Source organism: Mustela putorius, unplaced genomic scaffold (genome assembly GCF_011764305.1).
Source record: "Mustela putorius furo isolate JIRA1106 unplaced genomic scaffold, ASM1176430v1.1 tig00001492_pilon_pilon_pilon, whole genome shotgun sequence".
NCBI classification, from domain to species: Eukaryota; Metazoa; Chordata; class Mammalia; order Carnivora; family Mustelidae; genus Mustela; species Mustela putorius.
Genome location: NW_025421765.1, coordinates 178,570 through 185,159, shown reverse-complemented (window position 1 = coordinate 185,159; position 6,590 = coordinate 178,570). Strand labels below are relative to the sequence as shown.

Below are 6,590 nucleotides of genomic sequence, written 5' to 3'. Positions count from 1 at the left end.
TCATACGGTTTTTTACTTTTTAAGGACAGTAACATCTTGTCTTTTTACTTGTGCAATATGAGAAATACAAGAGATTCTTCTGGGTAGTATGAATCCCTTTGTATGTCTCCTGTTCTGTCTTTGGTTACTTTGACCAGTGTTCTTTTTACCTTAATGACAAAATATAACTTTTTCAATAAAGAGAATGCAAGTTACCTTGATAGTGGGAAAAATAAGGCTATCAGAGAGCTGAGGGACAATGGCAACTTCGTGGCCATGATATGCCACTGTGGGGAGTGACTTCAACTGTTTTACCAATCTTTGTTGTCTACAGGATGAGAAGTGGCCAGTATAAAGGCAGAAGCAATTGGACTTAGCAGCAGAAGTATTTCTAGTTGATATATGTTAGGGAAAATGTCAGAAAAGGCAAAGAGTAGAGGTTAGGGATCTCAACTATGGGTATTGGGGTGGATGGGCAGCACCGTTTTTTCCCCTCTGCACTAAACAGACTGGAGATATATTATGTTTCCGTGTGTTTGTGTCAATTTGCTCAATTCAGTGCATGAGTAAAGATGTATTATACTTAGATTATTTTCTAATTTCTCCCGCTATAGGATCCAAGATGGTTAACTTTGATGGGAAAAGCTTCTTGCTATACACGTTTAATCAGAAATCCATGAGTCCAGCAAAAGATGTTATTTCTTTGAAATTTAAAACCAGGCAGACTGACGGGATTCTACTCCACAGAGAAGGACAAAACGGCATATATGTCACCCTGCAGTTAGTTAGAGGAAAGCTCATCTTATTGCTTAATTCAGGTAAAAAGTTCCCAGTGGGTGTTTTCAAAAATATACCTCTTTAGATGGAAGTATCTTTTTATGCTTAGTTTTTCACAGTTAAGTAGCTAATTTATCCTGAAACCAGAACACTTTCAAGAAAGAAAGAAGACCCTAGAAATAATTACTCTGGAGCAAGAGGCATGAAACAGAATGGTCTGGGAAAATGGAAGCGTGGTTGCTCCACAGTTGAGGTGTACTATAGGGAACACCCATGTATCCTGAATGTACTTTACTGTAACAAGTTTTATAGCTTGATTAGTATGTAAGACCATTTGTGCATGTTCAGTAAACAACCTGATAGTATTGTAAAGACAAGGGGTAGATCCCTGAAACTGTGAGTTGGTGCTCTCTGTAAGGTTCTCAGGAGCCATGAGGCCATGTGCTTCATGAGGTTCTTGGAAGAAGATACTTCCAAGAAAACAAAAAATGCAATAATTAACAATAATAAACACAAGAAAGGTAGAAGAAATCATTCCTGAGTGAGAGAAGGTTGTATATGAGGCTGAGGTAAAGGCAGTTGACCAGTTATCTGGATAGAAGTGTGCAAGGAAAGTGACTGGGGGACATGTTGACCTCCCACAGGGCAGCCATGGCATTGAGTTGGCCTCGCACATGGCAGCCATGGTACTGAGTTGGCCTCCCACACAGCAGCCATGGTACCGGGTTGGATTGATGGTTCATTTGCTTCGCCTGTCCTTGTAGGCCATGCTAACCTGCCCTCCTCTGATGCCCATGCGACCCTCACCCTGGGCAGCCTGCTGGATGATGAGCACTGGCATTCTGTCCTTATCGAGCTCAGAAACACCCATGTCCACTTCACCGTGGACAGGCACAGTCAGCATTTCCAGGCTGAGGGCAAGTGCGACTACTTGGATCTTGATTATAAGGTATGAACATTTCTTTTCAAGTATTACAGATTTTGTTATTTAAACGCAACATAACCTTTTAAGAAAATATCTCTACACAGAAATTCCCATTGCTAGTAATTTGGAATTCTGGTGAAATGTTTCTCACGGGTGATGTCAGCCCAGAGAGAGACCCACGTGCATTGTTGAGATGTTTTATCACTCATAGGTGTGAGTTCTCCCCTGGGAGGAAGTAGTTGTTGAATTCGGAAAGTGTGTGGATGAAGAGCTATCAGTATGACAGGTGGCACAGTAAAATACATGTGACCAGACGGCTTTCCATGTTATCTCTGGTGTTGGCTGTGACCTATTCCTTAGGAGATCTCTGTGTTTTAGGGAAATTGTAAACAGAATTAGCAATCCAGGGTGCTTGGAGAAGTAAGCACCTTACATTCCAACCTGCTTTTTCAAGGAACAAGAGAGCCATGGTCAGGCAAATCAAAATACTGTTTCTAGGGACATTTAAAGGCTTAACGCATCCCTGGCATTTTGCCCGCACGTATCTAACTGGCACTGGAGAACACCTTTTGTTCTGCAAGTTCTGCTCAGCACATTTATCAGAGCAAAGGGGATTATTTCAACATTCATTTAGTGTAAGTGGCCTCAGCCAAGGAGGCCAGCTGCAGAGCCTGGTCCTGAATGAGATTATCGATGCCTTCATTAGTCTAACCCATCAGCAGTGTCCTGGCAAAGACTTGGAGCCTGAAGCTGTGTTCTAGAAAGGTTGTAAAGTAGAATGTTATCATGGTTAGCCGCCTTGTCACCCAGATCAAGAGTGACTGTGGAAATGAACAAACAACATTCCCCATCAGCTGAAGTGACATAGCCCTTTGAGTAGCAAATTGTGAGAAGGGGTATTTAACTTACTTATCTAAATTTAATAAAGAAAGAATTGGTACATCTATGTCTAAAAATTCACCTGAAATTAACATGTTAATGTTAAAATAATGCCAGATAGATTGGAGGCAATTATCCTATAACTGCTGAGAATACGTGTTTTAGGCAATCAGAAAATCATTAAACAATATTACTTATGTCCTTTTTTTCTTTCTAAGATCAGCTTTGGGGGGATTCCTGGACACGGAAAATCAGTGGCATTCCCACAAAAAGACTTTCATGGTTGCTTTGAAAATCTCTACTATAATGGAGTGGATCTCATTGATTTGTCCAAGAAACACACACCGCAGATCCTTGTCATGGTAAGAGAGTTACACACGAGGTCAACAGAGCAGGGAACTGCAGCTTGTCTGATGGACCCAGTCTAGAATGTGCCTCTTCTAAAGGCAGGGAAAGTGCCAATCATGTACACCTTTTAGTTTGTATTTGACTTAATTCACTAAATATTAACTTGATTTTTAAAATTAACTTTTTAAAATTTTAGTTCTAGTCACTCACATACAGTGTAGTATGAGCTTCCGGTGTGCAGTTCAGGGATTCAGCAATTCCCTGCGCCACCTGGGCTCCTCACAAGTGCCCTCCTCTATCCCCATCACAGGCTTCTTAATTTTTACAGGTGTGTGGAAACAGATGCACACTTTCACAAATGTGTCATGGTGCATCTGAATAAAGACTTTTTGGGGAAGGGTCTCTGTTGGGATTGATTTCCTCTTGCTCCTTTCTCCTGTTACTGAACTCCTAGCTCAGTGCCTGTCACTCGCTCAAAAGGCCAGTACTCGAGAGATGAATTTGGATTGGAAAGGAATTTGAGCTTAATTTAATTTGAGGCCAGGAACTTGGGGAGAAGGTGGACTCTTGTGCAGAAGCCAACTGCTGGGTTTCTACCCAGGCCAGCGATTTGCAGAGGGGTTAGGAGTGGGTCAGTGAAGGGTGGGAGTGGTCTGCTGCATCTCTCCATCCCGGGCAGACTCTGTGGTTGTGCCGGCCACAAACCCCATCTTCGTGCTCAGGGTCTATGCTTCGGGGGTCTGATGCCTGTTTGCTGATGTTCATGGGCACCCCATTGTTCTGCAAAGGGAGGCCAAGGCCCACAGATACACAAAGGGAGGTTAGTAAAATCAGTCCTGTGACCTAAGAAAAAAAAAGATTTGCCAGAAAACTTGCTTGACTCTTCAGAAGGTGGATGTGGCATCGAACAGGCGACTGGGCACATTTGGGACCTTCTCACCCCAAGGCCAGGGGTCTGTCTTCTGTGGATCTGGGGACTTAGGTCAGTGAGTAAGGAGCATGTTATCTCAAAGCAGGTGGACCCCTCAGACGGGTTGGACTGTTGTCAGGCTTCCGTCCCTTCACGCGGCTGCAGGCCGTTCCCTGGACTAGAGTGTTACTGAGCTAGCATCTGTCCTTCCACATTTGGTTCCTTAGAACCGAATCCTCTAAAATCAGTGCACCCATCTTTGTGAATATTGATGCCTCCATATCGAGCGTCGTTTATAGAAATGGGATTGTTTTATGTGTCCTTTTCTCCATCTCCATTTTCCAACTCAGTGAAAACTGTGGGAATGCTTTTTTTTTTAAGGTTTGTTTATTTTAGAGAGAGAGCATGAGGGAGAGAATGAGAGAACACCTCTCAAGCAGACCCCCTACTGAGCTCGGAGCCCTACATGGGACTCAATCCCAGGACCCTGAGACCATGACCTGAGCTGAAATCAAGAGTCGGTCACTCAGCTGACTGAGCCACCCAGGTGCCCCAATTTATAAGAGAGTTTTAAGGTTGATAGATCTCCCTATGTCATTCATGATTCAAATGTTTTCTCAGATTAACCAATTTTCTATGAAATATAAGATCATGTTATATTATATTATATATTATATAATTATATAATATTATATAATTATATATAATATATTATATAATTATATATAATATATCATATCTTTTATATTAAATGTTATGGGCCATGTTGAGTATATAAATGCCTTTATTGGTACATAGCCAATGTCTCGGTGTATTTTTTGAATAGCTTTGTAGTATTTGTTCCTGCTTTGAAATACTTCTGAAACCCTAAACTCTAGATACAGTCTCAAGGATTTTCCTGTAAAAAGTTTTAATGTAGTTTCATTTACTTATTTACTTTAAAATTGAAAAAAAAAAAGTCTTCTGTCTGGGCTTTACTCTGTGCAGATCAGTAGTTATTTTAGGTCTCGCGGGTTCCCATTCATGCCTGAGCTGTTTAGTGATCAGACCCAACCTCCGCACACAGGATTGAATCTTACCACCCACCATGTACTGGCTGTACCTGTGGTCTCAGATCTTTCAGTGGGTCAGTCACTGGGCTCCACTGCTGTGTCTACTCCATACCAATGCTGTACTGACTTGATTACAGTGCTTTTAAGGTATATATTTTTGAGAGGAAGGGCAATGTTTGGGCACATATTCCTCTGGAATTTATGAAAATTTATCTAAAATTTTTTAAAAGAATTTATTTACTTGAGAGAGAGAGAGAGCACACATGGGGGGGGGGAGATAGAGGAAGAGGGAGAAGCAGACTCCCTACTGAGTCCTTGATCCCAGGACCCCGAGATCATGACCTGAGGTGAAGGCAGAGGCTTAACACACTGAGCTCCCCAGGTGCCCCACTTAATTGGAGTTTTTTTAAGAACTTAAGTTCCTTCCTCCCAAACACTATGATTAAAGGTAAGTTTGCTCCTGGAGCAGTAGATATAATGTAAAGCTCAAAGGTGTGTTTTTTAGTAAAATAGAATGAAATAAAAACAACAGGCAGCTGGCAGGTCAGAGGTCAGGCTGGGGAGAGTGTGCTGATTGTCACAGCCCATGGGAGCCTCTAAGAGGCAGGCAGCCTGCTCAGGCCGGCCATACCCCTGCCTCAGACGGGCCGAAGCTCATGGCCTGCCTGAGCCAGATGTTTGAGTCCCCTGAGTAATGGGTGTGTAAGCATTTACACAGCCAAGCGGAGTGCAGGAAGGTTCCTGGAGCTGCTATCTGTGGTGCTGGGCTTCATGCCGCATGTAAAAAGCCAGTGCCTTGAGGTATAAGAAATCTGTCTCCTCTGTTGTGGCCTGTACCCAGCGCAAGGCCTGGGAAAGACATGTCTCAAGTTTCCTTTGCCAATGCCCAGAAATAGAGGAGACAGAACTGCCCTGAAAGCCTCAGAAAGAGGTTTGTCCAGCCAGGGCAGTGTCACAGTTTGAGGGACCTGTCAGGTAAATCTGGATTGCAGCTGGATGGGGAAGCCTAGTTCTTAAGTCCTCAATTGCTGGAAGGTTGATAGGAAACTGCACCTCTTGGAAAGCTCGCTGCTCATGAAAGCATCCCTTCTGCCCCTTCCTAAAACTTTTTCCACTGTATTTACAGGGAAATGTGTCCTTCTCATGCTCACACCCACAAATTGTGCCCATGACTTTTCTGAGCTCCAGGAGTTACATGGCTCTGCCAGGCACCATTGGAGAGGACAAGGTGTCAGTCGCTTTCCAATTCCAAACGTGGAACAGGGCAGGGCTGCTGCTGACCACACGGGCCAGTGGCTCTCGTCCTCGTTCTTAATGATGGAAAACTCGGGCTGAGTCTCTCCCAGCCGGAACACCCGGCGAGGGACATCACAGCAGGTAATAGGTATTTGCTGTGACTGCACGGTCCTTCTGTCACCTCTGCACTGAATGAATGACTGAATCAGTAAGATACTCATAATCCTTCTAGAGGGAATTAGAGTTCACTTACCTTTGAACTAGATTCCTCCAGGCTGTTGGTATGTGAGTCAGTGTAAGCCGAAGTTAGCTGCAGATCACATATACCTCTCAAAAAGTTTAAAAAATAACCTTGCTATCAACTGATGATGTGGAGTTGGCAGTCCACTTGAAACACTGGAGAACAGTATCCTAAGTCAGAGTCCTGCAAAAAGAGGTTCCTTATACCGTATTTTGAGCCTATACACACACCAGTCATATTTGA

At 43.3% G+C, this 6,590-nt stretch overlaps 1 long non-coding RNA gene across 1 annotated transcript; it reads left to right on the top strand.

The window, feature by feature from the left end:
* The first annotated feature begins 1,642 nt into the window (after positions 1-1,642).
* On the top strand, positions 1,643-6,243 carry LOC123394113. The gene is made up of 3 exons (XR_006608889.1): positions 1,643-1,705; positions 2,779-2,922; positions 5,997-6,243. It is a non-coding gene; the product is annotated as an uncharacterized LOC123394113 (long non-coding RNA).
* The last annotated feature ends 347 nt before the right edge of the window (positions 6,244-6,590 follow it).